This window comes from Corvus brachyrhynchos, unplaced genomic scaffold (assembly GCF_000691975.1).
Source record: "Corvus brachyrhynchos isolate BGI_N302 unplaced genomic scaffold, ASM69197v1 scaffold381, whole genome shotgun sequence".
In the NCBI taxonomy this organism is placed as follows: domain Eukaryota; kingdom Metazoa; phylum Chordata; class Aves; order Passeriformes; family Corvidae; genus Corvus; species Corvus brachyrhynchos.
The window spans coordinates 494,192-517,508 of record NW_008236219.1 but is presented as its reverse complement, the minus strand read 5'-3'; the positions used below and the strand labels follow the sequence as shown (position 1 = coordinate 517,508).

The 23,317-nt window shown below is 43.4% G+C and overlaps 1 protein-coding gene across 3 annotated transcripts in view; it reads right to left on the bottom strand.

Annotated features, from left to right (window-relative positions):
* The window catches only part of ACSL6 (acyl-CoA synthetase long-chain family member 6), a 104,108-nt gene extending 81,601 nt beyond the window's left edge, over window positions 1–22,507 (bottom strand). Inside the window, exon 1 of one of the 3 annotated variants that reach the window (XM_008643427.2) lies at window positions 22,432–22,507. The gene's annotated coding sequence lies outside the window, so the exon portion shown is untranslated. The remainder of the gene's footprint in view (window positions 1–22,431) is intronic. The other 2 variants (XM_017746881.1, XM_008643428.2) reach the window with 2 other exon arrangements.
* Between the last annotated feature and the right edge of the window lie 810 nt (window positions 22,508–23,317).

The following is a 23,317-nucleotide window of genomic DNA, read 5'->3' as shown; positions in this document are numbered from 1 at the left end:
GAATGAACACTCAAAGAGCCAGAGACATACAGTCACCATGGCAAGGGCCCATGGAGACAGAGAATGCCTCGCAGAAACCTCCAAAAATGTGGGTTTTCCCTGCTGACAGCATGGTGGCCCTGGACAGGGCTTGCTACAACAGGGGTTGGCTCCTACACACATCCCATCCCTTCCACGGTGCAGAGCACATCCCATTTTTCAGATACAGACTTCCAATGGTAGAAACAAAAGCAGGTGCTTTGCATTCAAACAGCATCTCCCCATGCAAATACTGTATGTGGCAGAGCCCAGTCAGGCTGGACAGAGACTTCATCTCCTGACACAGGGCCAGTAGCCTCAAAAACATCCACAGTGGGGACACAGCTGCCAGCCCTGGATGGGGACAAGTGCCCTGACTGTCCTCAGGTACCACAAACTGCCCAGGCTCCACGGGCAAGGTCATTGTGCATTGTTTTATATTGAATTCTTGTAAGAACTGGGGAACATGGAAATCAAACCTAACCCTGAACCTCTTTACTAAGATCAGAGAAAGAGTGAATATCTAGCCAAACTCCCTCAAGATAGACAGTCAGGAAAATCTCTGCTCCTGAGCTCCATCTTGTTCAGTGCTGTAATAGTTCAAGGAATAATAAGAACCACGCTGAAGAGGTGAAGAAACCTGCCATTGAATTTCAAAGTTTTCATTAGCAATGAGGTGTTTAATATTTCAGATACATTATTTCAATATTTAAATGTTTTACACTAAATTTTAAATTCACCCTTCAGATAAATGGGAAGTCTCAGAATCACACGTATATGGAAAGGAGAAGAATATCAGGATTTTAAGGAGAAAACATTAATCAGGCTCAACATTCTTGGCACAGCAGTCCAGGAAACTCTGACACATAGGAGGGAAAAGTGAAGCATTAAAAAACTCCAAGTCAACACTGGACTTGCCGTAGGAAAATGCAGACGGAGCTGTTGCCTGGGGCAGCAGACTGCCAGGGAAAGCACCGGTGTGGCAGGACAGCTCTGGGGCCTTGCAGGATGCAGGAAGCTGGATGCAGGCAGTGGGATGCAGGGAGCAGGGTCCCAGGTCCAGCTGGAGCCTCCCAGCCCTGATGCCAGTAGCACCCTGTAAAGCTCTCAAGCACAGCACAGCCCTTCCTCTTCACCACCCTGCCCTGGCAAGGGCAAAGCTCATGTGGCTGGGGCTTCCAAGGGCCCTGCTGTCATCTGTGATCCCACATGGGCTCTGAAATAACCTGATACCATTAAGCCAAGCAGAAACTGTTGTGCAAACAGCAGTGAAGGGAATGCCTGGTTTCTGCAGGCAGGACAGTCTTATCACCAGCATGACAGCATCAGTGTGCTGAGCACAGCTGCCTGAGCATGATAACCCTGACGGCTTCATCAGAAGTCTAACAACCTTGATAAGCATCTTGCATCATCATAATACAACAAAACACACCTGCCTTGATGTCTCAGTCAAGCTGTGACTGACTTCTGAGAGATGCTGCAGATTTGTTTGTATTGGAAGTAGATTTTTCATTAAAAAATGATTGTTGCATTTCTTACACCAAGGCAGGAAAAGCAGCTCTGTGAGCCTCAGCGGGGGACAAGACGTGTGAGCTGGTGGCACAGCGGGGGAAGGGATGCTTCACAGAGCCATGTGCTACTTTTAGAAGTTGTAGGTGTGAGTTATATTTAGTATTCCCCATTTGATAAGCAAGAAATTATTCATGATAAAACCCATCTCCCCAACACAATGGCAGCAGAGCAGACCCCCTCCAGTTTGCCCAACTCCTTTGGAGTGCATACCACATGCCTAGACCTGCCTGTGTTTATGAGATCCATGATGAGCTCTCCAAGGGTGGAAGAAGCCCATCCACCCTGTGTAGGACGAGCCACAGTCTTCCGGACGCTCTCCAAATATTTAATGGTGGCAGCTGTCCTGTGCTACCACAACAAGCAGGTCTAGGGAAAGTTTTGCCAAGAGACATTGGGCAATGGGAGCATGTGAGACACACAACACACAGGCACCAGCTTCACAAGGCCACATTTTTCAGCTTGGGCCAGGGGTGTCTCTCCTAGAGTCCCACTTTCCAGGCTTTAGATGGTGCTGGAATACCTGCAGAGGGGAATGTGGCAGGGGAGCCACGATGGAGGCAGCTGTGCCCCAGCCTGCAGGCAAGCTCCCTCCCAGAGGATCCCCTTCATTTATGCCAGGGTAGAACTGAGAGAAAGCAGCTTGGACATGGAAATGCTGTTCCCATGCTCCATCCTTCCCCTCTTGTCCCAGCACCACTTCTCTTGCCATCATTTCTTAGCACTAAGGATGAGAGAAATGGAGATCAGCTATGGCATTGCTCCCCTGCTCAGCTGTGTACAGAGGATGGTGATGCCATCACAATCCTCATCACACAGATGAATGCAGCCTCAGCTCCATCAAAGAGCAATCAGCAGCCAGACCTGGGCTAGTACTCTACAAGGGTAATTCCCCTGTTTCTTTTTTTGAAACATTTGATTAGTCATTTTCTGTCAATATTTTACTTCCTTTTTCATCTGTTGTTCTCATTAGTCACTTGTCAGGATTCACAAACCTTCTGTTTTCTGCAGAACATGATCCCACAGGCTTTGGAAAACCTCTCTTTTATTATTTTATTTCCTCATTCATACATGGTGTCTTTGAAACCAAAAAATTAAGTGTCCCTTTCTGGCCACCACCTCTCTGGAGCCAAATTTCATCAGGTCAGTGGGTGAGGCTTGAAAACACCCATTACAGACCTCTTGGATTGATCATCTGTGTTTCTCTCAGACTCACTTGATTTCAGACAAGTGACTGAGAATGCAATGAATCATCATTAAATATGTAGTTGTCCTTCCTGCCAAGGGCACTGCAGATGGGTGACAGGCTCCAGCTTAAAGATGCAAGAGTTGCAAGGTGGTGGGTGCTCTCAGAGTCCCCATAAGGTCCTGAGGGAGCTTGAATGGGTATTACACCATAAACTCAAGTCTAGAGATGTCTTGCAATTTCTCCCTATGGGTGGGAAGATATAAGAAGCTGTAGATACAATTTCTTTCAAAAAATGAGAAGACTATTCTATTTTCTCTGGAAGGTGAAGTGTGCATGTGATAATGTTTGTTGTCCTGTGAGCACCAACCTGACTCACTGGGGCTGGAGAGGCACCAAGGCTGCCTGTGAAATCTTTTCTAATCAAACCAGCATCTCACTTCTTAGAATTTAACACTGAAATCCACAACTTATCTCTAATTTTGCCTGAAAGGTAGAGAATTTGTTGTGCATCTCCAGGACATCTCTCTGAGCAAGCAGGAAGGTTTTCCTTGATTTTCCAAAGTTGTGTAGTTACAAAAAATTCTACCTATGAGTCCTAACAGGTTAAAGGAGACAGGATAAGCCCTGCTGACCCCCATCAGCTAGGGAGACCTTGGCAGAGCCTCAGCAGACTAAGGGATTACAGCAGAGGACAGGGGTCCAGGAGGTTGAGATGTGCAGAATGAGTCGGCTTTGGATTAATTTCTGACTTCATGCGTCAGTACAATTCCCCTACCGGGTCCTGCAAGGGAAGGACAGGCCTCTGTGACTCACAGGCACTTTTGTTGGTAGCTGCAGAGGAAGTCATACAAACATGGGGAATACCTTCTGATCAAATAAAAAATCTTTCTCTCTCCATAGCCTTTTTCAAAACATGTAGCCTCTGTTCTCCAATTAGCCTGACTTGGCCTCATGCTCCAAGGGCCACTTGCCAAGGATGACAGCTCACTGGCCAGACAGCTGGCCACAGACCAGGGACACAGCCAGAGCATGAAACACAAAAGGAATGTCCTTGGGCTGGGGAGCAGAGCTGCACATCTGCTGTAGATGCCCCAACCAAGCACAGTCACCAGCGACAATGATCTCAGTTTCTGCTGCTTCTGAACAGCGTTTAAAATCACTCTGCACGGCAGGGAGAGGCATGGCTTCCTCCTTTCTGCAGAGGCAAACCACAGAGATAGAACATCCCTTAACTCCTTCCAGTACTGAGGAACACAGTGTCAATCCTATGGTGCAAAGGACATTGTAAATCATTTCAGCCTCCCTGTTCAAGATTAATTCAAGTGGAAGGGCTAAGGAGGGGAAGAGGGCGCCCATCAAGACTGAGGAGCCTGATGGTTTGGTCTGCTCAGAGGTGTGCAAGTGCAGCTGCCAGCTAGAAATGTGACAGGGGCAAACATCTGGGAGAAATCAAAACACTTCAAGGTTGTGCAAGAATGCACAGAGATGGACTTGGCATGTGTATGACAGGGATTTTCAGAGAAGTGAAAGGAGGTACTGATCAATCTTTTCACAGAGGAATGACAGCAAGAAGATAGCTTTGAGACGGAGTGTCACAAATTAGTAAAACTACTGTCAAAACTCTTTGCTTTCTCCCTGATAGGACAGGAAGCTTCACAAGAGCTTGTGTCACCCTTCAGCTGGCTGAACTTCCACTTCGGTAAGCTACATGGGTGTGATGATTTTATAATGATCATTTATGGGGTAATGAACCTGAAGTTGTCCAAATCCTTCACAGGGGAAGAATGGTCTCTGTACCATTGCTGAGACTTCTCACCAGGATTTCTACTTTAGTTATGTAGAGCCCAGCTCACAAAACTGAAGCTCACCATCTCTCCAGGTTTAGAAAAGTGAACAATTCTGTTAGTTTTCAGTTAATTTTCTATTGTCTTTTCTGTTTTTCAGTTGATTTTATATTAAGCTTTTGGTTAATTCCTAATGGGCTGGGCCATTTTCTGTTCATTGATTTAATTCCATGTCTGACAAGGATATGGGTATTTCATGTGGCTCTGCTTAGGAGTGAAAGCACATCAGTGATTTACATCTCATCAGTGCTAATCCTTGTAGGATTTTTTGGTGGAGGTGGAGTTGGATGGGGGCATGATGCTGCATGAGCCCTGGCTGGAAATTCCCTGCAGCCCTCTCAGATTCCTACAGCAGTTATCCCCTCAATACATAACAGGAAAGAAAGGTCAATGCTGATCCAACCATGAGGGGAGAATGGTGGTCACAGCAGTTTCACCTCTGAGTGAATATTTGCAAAAGAGTTGGTGTGTGTGAGATCAACTGATGAATGTGCGTACACGAGTAGACCGCAAGTTCCATCTTCCTTTCTGGTTTTATCACCTCTTTTTTTTCCACCCTGGCTGCAATCTAAGAATGTATTTGCATGTCATTAGTGGCTTTAAAAAGAATAAAGAGAAAAAGGTGGAGTCCCAACTTCACAATTTGTTTTTTTCCAGCAGTAAAAGTCCATCCTGCCCACACCTTTCCCTTCTGCCCTCTCTGCAGGAACTCTCATTTCTTTAGATATTTTGGAGATAAAAGCAAAATCCCCAGTGCTCACTGACAGGTTTAGCTGCAGCCTTAGCTTCTACTGCTTTTTCTGAGGGAAGAAATTCCTTGCACTTTGAACCTGGCTACAATTTGTGGTACCAGCAGGTACAGCCATCCATGCAGGGTAAGGTTAGATGGGGCTCTGGCCAACCTGGTCTAGTGGTCGTTGCAAGGGGTTGGAACAAATTCACCTTTAAAGATCCCTTCCAACCCAACCCATTCTATGGTTCTATGATTCAATACATACAACCCATTCCTTCCCTTTAAACCATGCTGTAATCTGTTTTATCTCCATGGCCACAGCAGTGCCAGGGACACGCAAAGTCCTGAACCACCCACAGATGGGGGCAAACACCTGAGTCTCAGGTGCAATTCTGCTTCCAGAGGTGTGCAATGCACAGGGTCACTGGAATGGTCCACACTACTCACAAACTCATTAAAATAAAAATAATCACGGGATTTTTTTTAACAGAGGCCATGTGTGCACCACAGAGACTGGTATTCACCACTGCCTGAACTGACGCAAATCTCTTGATAGCACGAGGCAGAGACAGCATTCCAATGGATGCTGCCCTACTAAGGTAACACACAGCGAGTTAACCTCAATTCTGGAATAAAGCCAATCTTCTGACTACAGGGAAATATCGGGAATATCAGTGTGACTCCAGCAAGGCAAGAAAACTACGCCAGTTCCCACACCAGCATATCCCGTGCATGCAGGAAAGGGAGCACAGTCTGCTCCACACCTGGCTGTTGCTTTCAGGGTGGCTCATCCAGCAAAGGCTCCTGAAGGCTGAGCTGTGGAGAATGGCAGGGGAGATGCCTCACTCACCAAACAATTAGCAAAATAACTGGAAACAAAAAACTGAACAAGGTGGCTCCTCAGGGGAGAGAAGTGCCTGGCAGCATCTCCAAAACCTGGTTTGAAGCTAACACGACAGTGCCTTTTGATTTAATTAATATCATGCAAGGAAACCAATGAAGTTATGTGTTCTGTGAAACATCAGCTCAGGGACTAGTAGTAAAATGCCATGAGTGTGGAAAAGGCAGCATTTGGGCTCTCATCAGCTTGGATGGCACCTCTGTGTGTGTGGGTCACCTGCCCTTGCCTCAGGGGAGAAGCACAAACAAAGCAGTCTCTCTAGCTATGTACCACTTGAGTTTTTTTAAGGGAAAAAAAACCTAAGTCACATTAAAGAATGTCAGTTACATAATAAAACTCCTGTAGGATTGAAATAACATAATTTAAATTACAGAAAAAACATGTAAACGTAATATTCTGAGGTTTTGGATAGTAATGACCTGATGTCCTGCAGGTGTAATCCTGGCATGTTGTTCATTCCTCTTAGGGTGACTGCAGAGGAACTGTGCAGCAGGGTCAAAGGCAGCCCTGATGAGGGACTAGGGGACAGGAGAGGGCTCAGCACACCCAGGACCCACTGTGGCCACCCCAGAGCCCACCTGCAGTTTGAGGAGCAATTCTGTCAGTGTCTTTATCAATCATCAGTGCTATGCACCCCATCAGCCAAGCTTCCTGCAGATGAAGTAAAATGAGATACCAGCCAAATGGCTTAAACCTCCTCAGGAGAGCACAGAAACTGGATAATTGCTCCTTAGAAAGAGCAGAGGAGCTGCTTTTCTGTCCCCCCAAGATACTAAGCTACCCCAGCAGTCCATGGCTGGTCCCTCTCCCCAGCACAGGCTCACATGGTGTCAGGAGGAGTCTTGAAATTGTCATTTATGTCTGAGCATGGTACCATTGAGTAATTCATGGGGTTCTAATGACAAGCACACAGAACAAGGGCAGAGAACTAATTAGTAAAGGTGAGTGTATTATTTAATGTAATTGCAATATTAAGTAGGGCAAATATGGATGTAAGGACCCAAGAGACATTTAGTTACTTTGCATCAATCTTTAGACAATATCAGTTCATAAAAATGCTTTAGCATTTACAATCAGAATGGCTCAAATATCCAAGTTACGTAGCTCCCACTGAACTTTTGGGGGAGTCCTTATTTTAGAAACATGTAGTTTCCTCAATCAGATAAGAAACTAACAGCTTCCATTCTACAGGTGACTACTCGCCTTCAGTTTAGGCATTTTTGTGGTGAGGCATTAATCACTTCCTTGCACCAGAGCACATATAAGAGGCAGCCAGGAGGCAGATTAGCCAGCCCAAAGAGGGGAGCACAGCCCCTTTGCCACAATGCTATGCCTGCTCGGGGTTATGTTGTCAGTGCTGTGCCTGGTGTCCCCTGCATCATGCGCCACAGGCACAGCTTGCCCTGCCAACGCTCTCTTCAAGGAAACCATCGAAGTCCTTCAGAACCTAAGCTCTAAGGTTGGTGCCTTTTCTCTGTGCCCTGTGTCTGACTTTCTGTGTTAGCAGGGAACCTACTAATCTGATTTTTACCAATCTCTTTCAGGGCAGCAGCAAAATTGAGCCTCTGGTAAGATCCCTTTGTGGTTCACTTTCTAATGCTGTGGGCTCATGGGGTGGCTAGCTGCTTTTTGAGAGGAAGGGGGAAAGCAGATGTTGTTATAGCCCATTCAGGATGCTCTTGCGCTCTTAAGTCAGGTCTTAGATGGCAGCTGAGTCACCCTTTGGGCTTTTTGGGAGTACCATGGTGGGGTTATGTGTGCTGAGGGATCATGTGCAGGGCTCTGCTCCCTTCAGAGTTATCAAAGATCTCCCTGAAACACCAGTGCTCAGGGTTGTGCCTTCAGTATAGCGGTGCAGAACAGCTGGCTCCCAGACAGCACTGGTTATCTCTCTTTTCACAGGCAGATAATCAGAACTGACTGTCTTCCAGAGTCAGATGGAGACAGGTACATTACTGCCATTGGAAAGTGGGGAACAGGCTGTTTCCCTGCCTTTTTGGGAAAGAAACGCCCATGTTGTTAGAGACCAATGCCAGCAGTGGCATCGGCAGCGCGTTTCCTGGGGAAGCTCAGGAGAGGCAAAGCCCAGGTAGAAGTGCTGGAGGTTAAAGATTCTCCTAAGAATCACTGCCTTCCCATGCCTGAGTGAACTAAGGAGGCAATAAAAAAAACAAATGGTGCCCAGTCCTGCCTAGTTCCACCTCTACAGACGCACTCTGTAACTTTTGAAGGTGATGTCAGCCTTCAGCAGAGGGAAAGCACTGGTTTGCACAGTTGCTTCTCTACTCTACAGATTATGATATAATTTTATAATAATTATTATATAATTTTGGCCTCAAATCATTGTGCAAGATTATTTCTTGTAGCAGGCGTTTTGATTGCATTAATGTGATGAAATCTGTGCCAGGAATACTGTACAGAAAAGACAAAATTGCTAAACTTTGTTATTCCAGAACAACACGATGGAGGCGGGAGGGAATGCAGCCATCTATCTGGAAGGATTTATTGAAGCCCTAAATAACAGCAAAGAGAGTGTGGAGCAGAAACTAGTTCTGAACTTGCAGAAAATCCAGTCTTACCTAAATAACAGCAAAGAGAGTGTGGAGCAGAAACGCATAGTTCTGAACTTGCAGAAAATCCAGTCTTATGGAGAGTCATGCACTGGGTGGACGGTATGTTTGGGCTGATTCCCTGCTCACTGTTTCCTGCTGCTTTAGAGGACCACGAAAGATTCTGTGGTTTTTTTCTGGTTGCACTGAGAACAAGTGTCTGACCAAAGTACCCACTGCCTCCTGGTCGTGTGGTAATGGGAGCAGCTTCCAGCCAGCAGCTGGCACTTGGCCATGGCCCCAGTGCCTCCTCTGCTCTGGTCACCTCTTCCCAATGTCTCCTGGCTAAGACAAAGCCCACCACCCAGTGGAGGTGCCCTGGTGCAGGTGGGGACTGGAGCCCTGGCTGAGAAACAGCTGCACAAGGTGCAACTTGTAACACATTCCTCAGCCATTCAAACCCCAATATCTTCATGAGAGCCTTCATGGTCTTAAAATTAATTATTAAGAAAAAAAAAAAGTCAGAAAAAAAAGTCAGGGAACAGAATGTAACTTACATGTCCTGATTCTTTTCACTCCTCTCCTTTCAGTCTGCCCTCAAGGAACATCACTGGAAGGCAGTGGAAGAGTATGATTTTTTCAATAATTTGGAATATTTATTAAGGTTCCTGGGTCACAATGCCCTTCCAGAGGAAAGAAACTAAGCTTCAAAGGAGTTTGGTTTACCTGTCTAGATTGCCAGAAGACCTGAGCCTAGCATATCCTCCTCCAAGCAACGCTATTGGGAGCTGTTATTTATTCGGATCTCTATTATTACTTATTTATTCTATTTATTTAGAGAAACTTCAAATTATTTATTTTTACAATGAAGAAATGCAATAGTTATTTGCTTTAGAAGACTGCTGTGTAATGGTGTGTGAAGAGCTGCTCTGGGGATCCAGTTTGGGGGTTGTTATTACACTATTTCTCTTACATGCTATTCCAAGCCACAGTCCCAGGGCTCAGCTTTGCATCACCCAAGTGGTCTCAGAGGCAGGACAGAGCCAGCCTGTGGGACAGAGGAATCCATGTCACTCAGCACCTCCACCTCCCCTCTAGGAGGCTGAGGCACTTGCAGGGGACAATCGTATAAAAGGATGCACTTCTTCAAATTATACCTAAATACTTCTCTTAACTGAAGATTCTTATTATGCCACAAATGCAGTGACAATCATTTTAAAATGTTAAAATGTGCAGTACAAATTGTGTAAGCATGACTGTTCTCATTACAGCTGTGTGCTGCTGGCACAGGACTTGTACACTTTTTATGGTTAAGTATTTGGGAAATTTGTATGCAGAATGCTATGAAATGTACCCAAACTCTTAACAGAATCTGTGCAAAATAAATTTTCTGCACAAAGATGGAACTGGCAGTTCTTCTTTTGTGGCACATGTAACACAAGCACACAGACAATTTATATATAAAAGTATATTGAATTATATATTATATATATAACATACATAATATGAGATATATGTTTTAGATATAAAATATCTAGATTGCATAATATTTGATATATTATCTATAGAATAAATTTTCTAATATAAACATAAATATATATTTATGGTGATGTAAGCAACATTCTATCTAAAGATAATTTAGATTGATTGAATCAATGTCTCCTACCAGTGAGGTCTGGACAGTGTCAGCAGGGTATTATATTCAGAAATCTTTAAGTTTATTATAGATATAATACATAGCCTATTGTGAATGGCTGGAGATTGTGTAGAGGATCGCCATCCTTAGGTCCAGATACCACCTAATACCACTAGTGTTTTCAAATTTGGGTAGAAGTAGCACTGATTACTTCACAATGGAGATCTCCCTCCAGTATCTCCTCTTTTCCACCCAGTTGGATATTCTGATTTCAGGAAGATTTACCCATGCAGAAGAAAGCAAAATGTAGCCGAAAGGAAAAAAAAAATCCTTTTTGGGGCTCTGATGGGGAAAATAACAGGGACCATCAGGGTTGTTAGACACACACCTTCCCCTCTGAGGGGATTCTCCTACCCAAATTTCACCTCCAAACCTAGCCCATCATATTTATGTACTTTTGCAGGCATCACTGAGTACGTGCAATGAATTTCCCTAAACCACATGATTCATGAAGAATCTAGCAGAGAGCAATGGCTGTGCAAGCCATGGTGTGCCTGTGAGATACCCTGAACACCACATTATCTGCAGGAAAAGGCAGGTTGAAGAGGTAGGGAGATTCATGCTGGAATCTGCAGGGATCCCTTAAGGCAACCCACATGTCTGAAAAATTAGCCAGTTTCTGTAACAACACCTGAAGAAGAGTTTATTCAGTGTGGGGGAAGAAAGAAACAGTAGTCACTGTATGAACAGGGAAAAAACCACAACCCAGCAGTAGGTTCAGTCCTCATCTCTCCGCCACCCCAAAATAGTCAGGAATAAAACATTAACCAATACTTACAAAAATACAGAATGCAGAAAATAAAGCTTTGACATTTTTAGTGGCTTTAGGTCAAAGCAGCTCACTCTGCGAGGGGATGAGAGGGTAGAAGGAAGCTGACCCTGGGTACATCAGTGCTTTGGGATGGAGCTTGTAATGCCTGTAAGGACAGGATTCACAAGGGACCCGAGGAAACATTCTAGTCCCATCACCCCCAGAGTGGCACACAGCCCACTGAAAAGCTGGTCTGAAAGGGTTGGTACTGACCTCCAGCTCAAAGGTTGAAAGCTCTGTGGGGAGCAGGACCACAATCCTACACACTGCAACCAAAGCTGCTCTCTCCTTTGGGACTGGGTGCAAGAGAGGAACAGTTACAACCTGCTGAGGAGGGAAGGGGCCACGATCCTGTGGGATGCAAGGGGAAAGCATTGAAAAAGTCTTCTTCCAAAGGAAGTTTTACATTTATTAGCAGAAATCTTCTGAGAGGGAGAAAAAGCAATAGGCCAGGACTACTGGGAAAAGCTGTGGACCATTGCTCATGGTGGGGAGGGAAGATTGAAAAATGGTGGGACACTGCAGCAGTCTGCCCTGAGAAGCTGGGGATGCCCCATCCCTGGAAGTGTCCAAGGCCAGGCTGATGGGGCTCGGAGCAACCTGGGATAGTGGAAGGTGTCCCTGTCCACGGCAGGAGACTGGGACTAGATCAGCTTTAAGGTCACTTCTGACTCAAACTATTCTGCGGTTCTATGATCCTACAATAATGTTTCCCTTAGAACAGGCTGGGGAACAGCAAATATGCATGCCCCCAGACACTGCCTTCCCAATCACCTGCTCAAATGCAAATAAAATTGTTATCACTATTATTCATCTCCCCCAGGCGACCCCCCAGCCCTTAGGCTGGGGTAAGTCGCAGAGCACGCAACCCCTCCTTGCTGCATTTGCCGCAGGCACTCGGGCTGTGTCGAGGTTTGGCATGCGTTTCTTCCCCAAAAGAGGGCCCCGAAGATGCGTGTGCAAGTGGCGGTGGCTGTTCTCTAGGTGGCAGCCCTGGCCCGTCCTCCGCCACAGCGCTGGCATCAGCCAGAGGAGACCGATAAAAAGAAGGGCTGCCTGTGAGCGACTCGCTCAGGTTTTTAATCATCTTTTCTCAGTATTACTCCAAAGAGCTCAGAGGTGTCACAGAAAGGTGAAGGAAGATTTCAGATGAGTTGTTTTCTGAACCAGCCTGAAAAATGGCTTGTGTGCCTCAGTTCCCCTGCAGTGCCCAAACCCACTGATAAGGCATCCCCTAGGTGTACAACTCTCAGGCTTTAATGTCAAATATTTTTCAGCACTTTGAGAGATTTGGTGTTCTTCTTGTTTATCCCAGCTTCTCAAAACTCCCTGTGCCAACATCCTTGAAAACTCTTCAGCTGGTTAAAAACATGAGCAGTCCTGTTTAGAGTATTTTTGGTATAAAACATGTTTTTATAAAAATCTATAGATCAAAAGGGTTTAATAAAGCACAGCAGATTCTCACCTCTCATTACAGAAAGAGTTAAAAGCAAAACAACTCTGTCAGACCCCACAGTTTCTAAAAGAAGGCTGGCTTTGAGCAGGAGTCAGTGCAGGCATGAGGGCTCAGCACCAACATCCGGCCACTGCAGCATCACCAAAAGATGCATCCTGTGCACAGGGAGTTGCTCTCTGAGCATGAGCCTATTGATAACATCTTGCTACTTCTCTCCAGCAGCTTCAAAGCTATTTGACATTAAGTCACGGTATGTTTTCCAGGTGGGCGTGTATTAAAAGGAGTGACACTGTTCCAAAAAGTATCTGGTGCAAAAATATTCGATAAATGGGTTTAGAAGGTGTCAATATTTGCCTAATGGCTTAGGTGAACATACAACCCACATAGAGCTTTGTCCCTGGTGCGTCTGGTTATTAAATCCTTGTACACAGTAAGGTTGAACCTCTTGCACACAGCTTCCCCTGGGGCAAATGATCCAGACAGAAGTGGGAGAAGGTAAAGGAGACTGTCCTTTCCTGATTTCTCCCACCTCCAGAGATGAGGAGCAGAATGGGCTTCCTTCTGTTACCAAGAGATACTGAAACTCACATAGGAGAAAGTACAAAGGCATTTTAGTTGATTATTTACATGTTTTGCATCTTTTGGTGTGCCAGTTTAGCACATTTAAACTATCATCTTGGTAACTCATTTTAATCTACTCTACCTCAGGCTGTCAGTTGAAAAGAGATGCCCAAAGCTACTTGGTCTCACAACAGCCTGGCTGGGAAATGAGGGGGCCTGGACACCAACAGACCAAGAGCAGCTTGATACTAAAATTTTGCCCTTTGAGAGAATGATTCAAGCCTCTCATCAGAGAGCTGAACCAAAGCAGTGCTGGAAAGTGCAGCCGCGACAATTTCCCACCTGCTTTTTGCTACAAGAACCTTTCACAAAGCACTGGAAAATGTAAATAACTTCCCCAGTTTCCAAAAAGAGTAAACGAACAGTGAATAACATGGCCATGGTTAACATACAGACTTGTTTTTATAGTAGGGACAACCCTAAACATACTCAAAGAACTTAGAACATCATCCAGTCTCAGATATTCATATTAGTAGTAGTAGTAGTAGTAGTATTGTTGCTACTATTATTATTTAGAACACTATCCAGAAGTAAACATATCCCTGATTCAACACAAAATTTCCCTAATCGAATCTGGAAAAACCCATCTACCAACTCTGTGGTTTGTCAGACATTTTCTATGAAATTACATACCTAAAAATCAAATATAAGAGTAGAAACTGGGCTATACGGGAAATATTTAATAGAGACCCTAATACCAACTGGCCCAGGCTGATAGGGATAATGGCAAAGCTTGGTGCTCTAGCTGGGAGCTTGGCTCTTCCCTCACCCTTTCCAAAGAGCACCTGCCAAGCATGTTGTTTCTGGCACTGAACAAGGAGTGCTCTGCTAGAGCCAGGGCTGCTCCTGAGCACAGAACAAGGTGAGGCAGCCCAGGTGTCCCGGAGAAGGTTACGAAACCTCCCACTCCACTGCCAGGCATGGTTGTCACCAATGATGATGATTAGTGATTTCCCTTTCCTTGGTAGCCAGAAATAACTTCACACTCAGAGCTCCCTTGATGACACTTCTTTTATTAGCTGTAACATTAATTGCCACCTAGCATAGAACAAATTACCATTTTTTGTCTTTAGAGATGCATTGCCTTCATATTTGGAAGAGAACTCCCTCATGTGTTCATTCTGAGCTGATTGTGCTGCGAGAGCCGCAGGTACTCTGAAAGCTGGGGGAGCCCTGGCTCCCCTCCTGTGGGATGCTGAGGTCCCACCCCAAAGCATCTCTGACACACCACCACACAATGTGGCACTGTCCTTGCAGCCCCTCTTGTCACTTACTAACATGTCCCCATGTAAAATCACCTCATTACCTTTGGGAAGCATTACATAAGAGCCCAAGTATCATTAATGAAGAAGCAAACATTCCCCGCCACATGAGAAGGAGAAGCTGCAGTTGCCAGCTGAGACTGCAGATTTGCACAGCACTGTCATACAAATTAATTATGCCAGGGTAAAATCCAGCTCTCACACTTACTAATTATGGTGAACAAACGGCCTACTGTTTTCTTTTCAGGTCAAAGAGAAGATACTTGCTCTAGAAACGTAGCCAGGTTTGCAAGGCTGCTATACATGTCTGTGCCCTCCCTGCTCACACATGCTCACCCAATCCACACTGCAGGAATGTAGATGATTAATTAGATCCTATGGGCTCCATCTTTAGCTGATATTACCTCCAGAGGTGGTGAAATCTTTGAAGTGCAAAAATTCACAGCAATATAAGATGTAGTCTTATCTGAGGGGAAGCAAACCCCTTCATGGCTGCATTACTACAAGTTTCCTCAGACATTTTCCTTCTAGGACAAAGGAGAATGGCTTCAAACTGACAGAGGGCAGGGTTAGATTGGATGTTAGGCAGGACTTCTTCCCTGTTAGGGTGCTGAAGCCCTGGCACAGGTTGCCCAGAGAAGCTGTGGATGCCCCATCCCTGGAAGTCTTCAAGTTCAGACTGGATGGGGCTCTGGCCAACGTGGTCTAGTGGAAGGTGTCCCTGGCCATGGCAGGAGGTTGGAACACAATGAGCTTTAAGGTCCCTTCAAACCCAAACCATTCTAAGACTTTATGATTATGTTGTTGTTCTTTTACAATATTCATGCCCTTACACATCACTTTTTTTTTTGCATTAAAGCATAGCTCTGAAGTTAGAGGCTTTAGGAAATTTACCAGAACTTTAATCATAAAAGTTTCTCAAATCAGATATGCTGATAATTCAGCTGCTCAAGTTGTCATCGTTTTCTGATTTGAATGATTTATGAATGAGATAAGATGGTAATCGCATCCTGCACTTACTCATCTTCTTTATATAAGTCAGCTTTCTATCTGCCAAGAGAGAAGAGCTTGAATTCAAAGCCCTTTCCAGATAACAAGGGTCAAGCTCCCAAATTAACACCTTTAAAATGCATCCTCAAGTATTCTTGCTACTACTGAGTTCTGGGGTCTCCAGTTACTTTCTCCCTCTGAAGGAAATGCCTCATCTGTTGAACGAGACTAAATACTCGCTAATTGATGAAATGCTTTGTTTGCTTGAGGCTGAAAATGAGCCCATAAATGTAAATAATTTCCCCACTTCCCTCACATCAGATTTACTTTTTGAGATTATTTCCAATTTGTGACTAACAGATTTCTGTTATTTCCAGGAGAAGTTCTTCAGACCGCTTCACATAAAGGTAAGAACCTGTTTTTTCCATTCTATTTTTGTCAGCCAGAGTCTCCAAAGGGAACTTGGAGCATAAGCTCTGGCACAGCAAGTCTGAGGACATTTAAAGCAAGCTGTAATTGCTGCAGATGTAAGTGATGTCCTAAACACTGATGCAATATCATATTTTTAAAAGATTACGAGAAGGTGGCTAGTAAACATTCTAATTGCCACCAAAGATAAAATTTGAGGTAGGGTGTAATTGTCAGTTCTTTTTAATGTTTTTTCCAGAGAAGCTTCTGTTGGTGATTGCAAAGTCTGGTCTTCAAATGACTGGCAATATAAAGAAAATTGTTAAAGTAGCTCTCTCTAAGTGTCCTACTTCCAAAGCAAAGAAAAATATATCACTCTCTGACTTAGATGGAATTGAATCAAATTCCAAATGTGGTCACATCCACCACTGACAGAAACTGGACCCTTTTAATTTCAAAGTTTCCAGCTATAATAGTTATGAAAACTGTCCTTATAACACTTCTTAAAGGATGGTATAAGAGGAAATCCTAAAAAGAATAAAAGAAGTTTAGATTTCCAGCGAAAAATGGCATATTCAATAGGATTTATTAACAGTTCTTTCAAGAAAGAAAAGCTCTCTTGTTGCAAACTAGAACACTGTATATTTTCCCTTCTTCTCCTAGAAACTAAGCTGTGCACATAATAACACCGAAATATTTATTCATGAACTAAAAAAGATTCCCACATGGATGTGCATGAGAAAAGTGGAGAAAGGTATGCAAAGGCTAGAAAAAATCTGCTACATTTTGAAGGTAAGCCTCTATTATTTGTTTGATTTGAGTTTCAAGTATTTTCTTGTAATTATCAATTTATCCAGGGTTTTTAACACCAGGTGATTTACCACTCTCATTTTTTAGCAAAGAAATTATCACTCATTTTTAATTTTGAACCAGCTACAGCCCCAGGGAAGGAGACCAAGCTCTCTATCTCATGCACAAATTCATTCTTATGGAGACCACATCAATATAGTTCAGTTATACCTACAGTAATGAAGATTATTTATTAGGTGCAATTAATGATGACCTGTACAGCTTGTCCTTCAGGAAGGACAAGGCAATTAATAACAGAAAAGAGAGATCAGAAATACTACAGATAAAAGAATCTGTCTTTTGAATCCAAAAGAGAGAAAAACAGAGAAATTAAGAGGATAGAAAATAGGGTTTGCATGGACCAGTGGCCGAATTTCCAACAATAACTGTGTTTAGGTAATTCCCTGGAATAGAGAAGCAGGCTTTAGGAAGAAAACCAGATAAGCATCAATTTTCTATCTATTGCAGCTGCAGAATAAGCCATGTCTAAGTCTGTCATCCAACCAACACATGCTCCACGCTGCTGCAGCTGGGATTGTGCTGGGACTCAGCCAGTGTCCCACACTCCCTCACGGTCCCCAGGATTTGGTATTGTGAGAGAAATGTTTTTGACCTTCCAGACTGGCAGATGACTCCTCTGCCCCCCAAAAACAACACAGAAAAGTCTGCAATACTGTGAAAGTCAAAGAGAAATAGCTAATTACTAATGATTTCTAAAAATTGTGTGAAATGGTTTTGGGGGTGTGAAGGGCAGCATCCTACTCCATCCCAGTGAGCTGAGACAGAATGTGCAGGATCTGTAACTCATGCATCAGTACCTCCTTTTTACTCTTAGAAATCTTCATCCAACGACAAGAGATGCTTAGAGAAGGCAAAAACTAATTTCTCACAATTTAAAGAGAGTCTGCAAGAATTCCTGAGATGGGTCAATGAGAAGCTGGACTGCAGCATTGTCGGGAGAAGCGAGTTGGGTTTGTACCTGGATGGCAAATGCAGCTGCCGTGACCCCACCGAGGCTTGGGCTGGGAAAGAGTGGCCCAGGCAGTGAGGGGCTGGGTGGGAAGGGGAGGGGGAGATATGGCTGTTACAAAGCAGAGTCTTTGCTAATTAATGCAAATATGCTGATGCTAATTAATATTAGTTTTTGCTGGCTAATGCAAGGAAGCAAATTAAAACTGTACACAGCAATTAAAGCTTTGTATAACAAGCATGGTCAAGTGTCATCATTTATTTTGTGCAGTTATCGAATGTGAAGCGTCTTATGTCACCAGAGCTTTATGGTATAAGGATATATGCATGTGTGAGGATTGCACAAAAGGAACAGAAAACCCAACACTGACCCACGGACCAGGAGATCCAGCACAACCCCCAGGAGGGTGGAAGAGACCCAACACCCACCGTTCCATGTGCTTTAACAGCCAGCACAAAATTCATGCTTTTAGTTTTCACTGCTTTATGATGAGCTTTAACATGAACGTGACTTAATAAATCTTGAGGCTCCATGAGCTGCCACTGCGGCTGCAGTGTCTTCTTCCAATGCACTGGACAGACTTTGCTTTGAATTTTTCATGTTTTTTCACTATAGAGCATTTATACAGGTTATGACTAGATCCAAACCGGTGCTGAATCTCATGCTTTAGGAAAGATTCAGAGCATAATATTCCTTGTACAAGACCTCACATAGCTCTGTGTAAATCAGTATAAACTGGATACTAGATGCTGGTTTTTTACTAGGTATCTGTATTTTTGAAAAAGTCATAGAGACTTAAATGGGAAGAAGTTTTTAAAAATTCAGACTATCACAAGGTAGTGGTTAGCCAATTCTGGTCACGGCAATACCAGTACTCCTAGTCTACAATAACAACACCAAGATAACAAATAGAAAAAGTCATGGATGATGGGTCTCTCAAGGCGATGCTGATGCCTGTTCCCATGTGATTCACAGGCACCACAGATTTCAAGGGTTTTGTCCTCACACTTAGAAAAGATGGGGGAACCCAGACTTGTCTGAGTACCGACAGAACTATAATTTGTCATAAAATTGAGCCAAAAGACAATTGGCTTGTATAATAACAAATCTAGCTGACATTAGTTAAAAATCCATAGTTCTTCTAAGCCCAGAAAAAAGGCTGGACCCAAATTTGAAACTACTGTGATAAAATATAAAGGAGTCATCAATTGATTTTCTAACTCTGAAATATGACAGATGTGTATTTGGTAGATGAATCTTACCTTGGTGCTTAGACCTTTGCTACCGCTGAACACACTTCACCACTCCCAATCACAGCCCAAGGTTGGTGAGTTTTGGACAAGGATTGGTGTTGAAAGTCACTAACAACCATGGAAATTCCTTGCTATGGCAGTATGATTTATCACACATTAAATCTTGTAAATTCATACAGACATACAAGCCAGAAGATTTGCACCTTCGTTTCCCACCATGTCTGGATCACTAACCAACATCCCATCTAGACTGGAACATCAGAACTAATTTTTGCAACTGACAAAATAGTGGTAAGAGGAAGAAAGAGACACACCATTTATAAGGTATGTGGAGAAAAATATCTGTCCTATTGTCATGCTTCAGTCCCAACACAGGGAGTTTTCTATCATGCTCAGCAGGCCCTGAACCATCAGGCATCTCCAGGTTAAAACAGCAGCGGTGATAGGGTGGTACAGGTCTTGCTGTAGCTCTCTGCATCTTTTTGCATCCTAGGCAAGATAAGCACTTGGGAAACGCCCACATCACAGAGAACCTTGAAAACTGAAACAAAATGATAAATTGGGAAAGTTCAAAGCCTATGAAAACATCTGAGATCCCAACACAATCTGAATTGCAGCAGCGTTCTGTAGGGCCATATTCACACAGCCAGGTGAAGGATGAGTTCCTGTGATTGTGTGTGAAAGGATGGGACCTACACAAAGAAACCTGCTGAATTGTTGTCCTGAAATTCTTCACGGCACATATAGTAAATGCAACCAACTCCTGGCCTTCCACTCAGAGCAGCTGCTGAATAATACATTAATTTGCTCACATATTCAGCCCCACCTCAACTGCCAGAGGACTTTGAAAAATACTGGAAGATACCCAGTTTAAAAGTGGTTTGTTTAAGCCTAGTGTGTTTCTTTCTCAAAGTCACCATTTAATGTTATGTATCTGTGATCTCACCTTTGCCCTGGGGTTTTCCTCGAGGGCATGCAGCCCCCTGCCCTGGCCAACCATTTCAAAGCACAACTCAGTTTAAAAAACAGAAAGAAACTGAAGAGCACTTAGTTTAATTCCATGAATCCTCAAGATGACCAAAGTGCTCCTGTCCAACCCTGTGAGAAAGAACAGATCAGCCCACAATATTTTCTGGAGCTGGCCTAAGGGTTTCACAAAATCCCACAGAATAAGATATACTAATCCAGTCAGTGTTTGAACTGGGATGGTAAACAGAAGAGTCGCATTATCATCAGAAAGATATTTATTCTGCAGGAGTCCATGATTTTAAGGAGTTCTTGTCAAACAACATCTTTTTATTACTGCCTGTGGTCGGGTTGGCTGAGATTCAGTTGGATTTTCCTGCTTAGCACCCACCTGCTCCAGCAGCTCCTCCAAGTTTTAACCTTAAAGTAATTCAGTTTAACTTAAAATTCCGAGCATGACATTTGGGCTTAGTATTCTACTGACTTGATCAGAAAGTCCTGTAGCACCTCCAGCATGACTCATATTTGGTTTTTTAAGTTCATAAAGAGGTGGGAAAAAAAACCCAACCACCTACTCACACTCTTACTATACCCACTCTTAAATTCAGGTCACTCCCCCTGTATAGATATTTATTTTTCCAGACATCTACTTGAAGTCGTTGCATCAAGGAAATGCAGAAAAGGAAACCAATTTAGAATTACATTTTGACCTTTCAAATTGGGTAGGCAGCAGCAGCATTTTCCTCACCAACTTTATGAATGCATTTATTTAGCATGTTTCCTGCACACATATGTTGACCTCTCACATAAAATCCTCAATATCAAAGCCATGCTCAGTTATTCCTCATGTTCTACAAGATGAAACAACCAAGCAAAGCTTATAAACAAGCATAAAAAATTATATGCCAGCACCCTGGTGTTCTTTCAGGCATCAGAGTATGTATAATGATAAAACAACCAAAGCTGGGAAAAGCTTTTAAAAATACTCTGATGAAGCCTATACTTAAAGCCAATGCTTCTATAGAAACAAGAAGACACATAATTTAGGATGATTCCTGATACCATCCATCAATGTGAAGTTATGAGAAAAGGCTTGCACAAGTTCAACCCACAGGATTTGACCCAAAGGAAACATGGGCAGATAACTTCAGCATGTTATTCCCATTACTTTGTCACAGTGGAGAAATAAACCAGGCACTGAGGCTACAGTACCTGTTTACCATAGCTGAAATATTTGAAACTCCTTTTTTTTGTGTCTTAAGACGCAAAGAGCTGTTACCCACATCCTTGAGTCAAAAATGCTGTGAGCGGACAAAGAATATATTCTTATTAAAAGAAACCATAACCTTCAATAACAATAATAGCAGGACAGAATGGAAAATATTTTTAAAAACTCATATTAAAAAAAAGTCAATGGAAGAAGTAGCAAGTATTAAATAATTTGTTTGAGCTAACAGCATATCAGCAGTCCATAGACTGTAAGTCTGGTTATCACTGACAGTAACCTTATGTAAAAGGTATAAAAGAATTCATTTCCCAAAGATGTAAGACTTACAGAAATCCCATCCAGTTCCAGTCAGAAACAATCCTGAACCAACCCCAATTCTCTATATCCAATTTCCTAAGTTATTTGAATCTTCATTCAGACTTTGAAGCTTTTCAAGTGCAATGCTCTAAATATTCTCAAAGGCAATAGAAAAAAAAAGAAATCTGGATCTAATATTCCCGGCAGCAGCACAATCTGGGTTCTAATAACTTCCATAAATACTGGGATCGCATGTCTTGAAGCATATTTTATCTGTGATATACTTCACATGCAAGGGCTTATAATTTTTATTATTTGAAATTAAATGTTTCTTCTCTGTCCTCACAACAGGGTCTAAGCTTTGGGTGCAGGACAGAACTCCCTAGGGATCTGAGTGCACTGTTAACCACCTACCACAAACAAACAACAGAAAGAATGGGAAAGCCCCGTCCCTGACTCCCCCTGCTATCTGTAACAGCATCATCCCTATTCTCTCCCCTGACTTGAGCAATCCTGCTTGCAGATAAGCAGGAGGCACATCCCATCCACCTCCCTACTGAGTCATCATGGATCCACTCTACATAAATTCAGACACATTATCCTGTCACAGTTCCCCCAGAACCTGCTGGCAAATTCAAATGTATCACAATAATGGTTGCTCTTCCTGAACTTAAATGTTACCCTCAAAATTTGCATATTTCGAATAAATTGTGAAAAAAATGCAACAACTAGAGCCAGAGGTACAAATTGTTTTTCTCATGTCCGGAAGGCTACTGGATGTATCTGGAAATTTCCAAAGTACAACATAGGAATAAGCTTACCTTATTGCTTCTTTTTTCTTGCCAAGGTGCTACACAGAAGAGAGTCACTTGTGATCACTGACAGCCTGTAATGGAAGAGGTTTAAAAGGTATTTTAGCTTTAGAAAAGTTATAAAGGAAGATAGAAAATAAAACAGAAAGAGGTGTGATAGGCCGAGACCTCCCTCCCTAAGATGGAGGGGTGAGATAAGGCTGCGGTTGATGTGGTGGGAGCTGAGCACAGGCAGTGGTCATTGCTGCACCCCACTTCCTACCCCATCCAGCATTCATTCCCCAAAAGCATATAAAGTGAAATTAAAATGAGCTTACTTCAATTTTTGACATTAATGGAGAGCTGCTGAAAGGTTGGGGATGGATAACCCTGGATGAGGGACTCTGCATCCCAGGCGTGGTTCCTGCCTCCCCAAACCACACAACTGAGAGCAGGGAATCTCGCTGCAGTGTCTGCCTTGTTCCCATCCTCTGCCAGGCTGTGAATGCAGGGTAGGCTCAGGCCCATAGTGTCAGGTCTGCTTTGCAGACTGGCAATCCAGTAGAAAGTATAACATGATTTCCAGGAGCTCAAATGAGCTTCTCATTCTGTGATCTCACTAGGATTCAAATCAATCACATCCTTTTTCCAGTTGTTACTCACTGAGCATCTCAGTTCTAGAGAATACATTCCTACCCAGCAGCTCCTGCCACTGTGCCTTTCCAGTTAAGTGAAAAAGCATTAAAATGCAATGCTAAGCACTAACCAGTTGCTCCAGAGCCAACATTATTTATTTGCAAGGCAGTTTAAGCTCTAGTTGATCAATTTAACAATGCCCATAGCAGGTAGTTACACACCTGGAGGTGATGGTCAGGTGGAAAGCTTTGCCCACAACTGACACTTGCAGAAGCTGCAC